Here is a 1,540-nt window from a genome sequence, read left to right as displayed (position 1 = left end):
CTGTGTCTGTCTGTCTCTGTCTGTCTGTCTGTCTGTCTGTCTGTCTGTCTATCTATCTATCTATCTATCTATCTATCTATCTATCTATCTTTTTCTCTTTACATGTGTCACTAAATTTTGACTTTAAATACAGCTGTTTTAATTTCGTTGGCTACTTTTTTTCAAAATAGTCTAAAAAAAGAGATTAAAAAAAACAATAAGTTGCATGACTTGTTTAAATAATCCTTTCTGTTTTTCAGTGTTTTTGTTAGTTTACTGGGTACAGAGTTAACTCCAACAAAGAGCTCTGTTATCACTGGTTTGCAAATTGTTTGCTTCTCCATTCAGTTGTTCGGGTCGCTGACATGCTTCCTCTCTGTCCATTTTCTCCCCAGCAGCATGACCTCGACTGCTTTAGGTGAGGAGGTGAAACGTAGCAGGACTGGTTGATAGAAAAATCAGCGCGTGTGTGTGTGTGTGTGTGTGTACAGACTCAGTCATAACAGGGAGTTGGAAAGCACAGCTTTAAGCCTCTGTGTGAGAAACTAAGTGAACAAGCCAGATGTTACAGATGTAGCTCCTGCTGATGATGATGATGATGGAATGGGGGCTTAAGAGAGAATTATAGACCATTCATGCACATCTCTGTACACACAAATGAGCAAAAACTAATGTGCAGGCTCTTACTGTCCACATGGGTTACATAAATGCATTTCAACATGTTTGAAAAGAACTATTTGGGTGTTTGTTGACCATTTTAAAATCAAGATTTAACAACAGATATATAAACAAAATGCAGAGACTAAACATTCAGTCCTGCTATGATTTATTTATTTTGTTAAATTCATGACTTTGAATCAAAAACAAGTAAAAGTTAATTCTCAATTCTTCAGGGCAAAACTGGAAACACAGCTTAACTTAAATGTCAAATTCAGGAAAAATAAACTTTCCCCGTCAAAGAGGAAAGGCTTCCTGAGCAATGATGTAAAACACAAACTTGCATTCTGCCTCTGTGAATGAGAGCGGGACGGTTTTCCCCCTCAGACCTACCTTTGAAAAGCATTGTTGCCCAAATATAAAACCCAACCGAGCAGGGGCTCCAGAACTTGTGGCACCGCATCCTTGTGCTGGTCTGTAAACTCTGCCGGTGTCTCCGTTTCAGCACAACAAGGACTCTGCAGCGGCTCTCTGCTGGAATGAACACGGGCAGGGGGGAGAGACAGAGGGGAGGGAGGGGGGAAGCCTTCAGCTGACGGTGTGGAGCTCAGAGTGATGCAGCCAGTTGGTGCTAATTAACATGCACCTATTATTCAGGGGGTTTTAAACAGATTGTTTTTTTTTGTTTTTTTTACAGTAAAAAAAATATTTAAAAAAAAGAATCAGGTGCCCTCTATGACTGATTTCACAGCTGATAAGGTGATATTTACTGAGAACTATTTGACAGAACATCACTTCAAAAATGACCAGACTATCCCTTTAAGGTAAAGTTTTACACATGATTGCATTGCTACAGGCACAGCTTCCTTCAATTTGGATATTGGAACATATCCCCCCCCCCTCC

This window comes from Kryptolebias marmoratus, linkage group LG9 (assembly GCF_001649575.2).
Source record: "Kryptolebias marmoratus isolate JLee-2015 linkage group LG9, ASM164957v2, whole genome shotgun sequence".
Lineage (NCBI taxonomy): Eukaryota > Metazoa > Chordata > Actinopteri > Cyprinodontiformes > Rivulidae > Kryptolebias > Kryptolebias marmoratus.
This window is presented reverse-complemented; position numbering follows the sequence as displayed.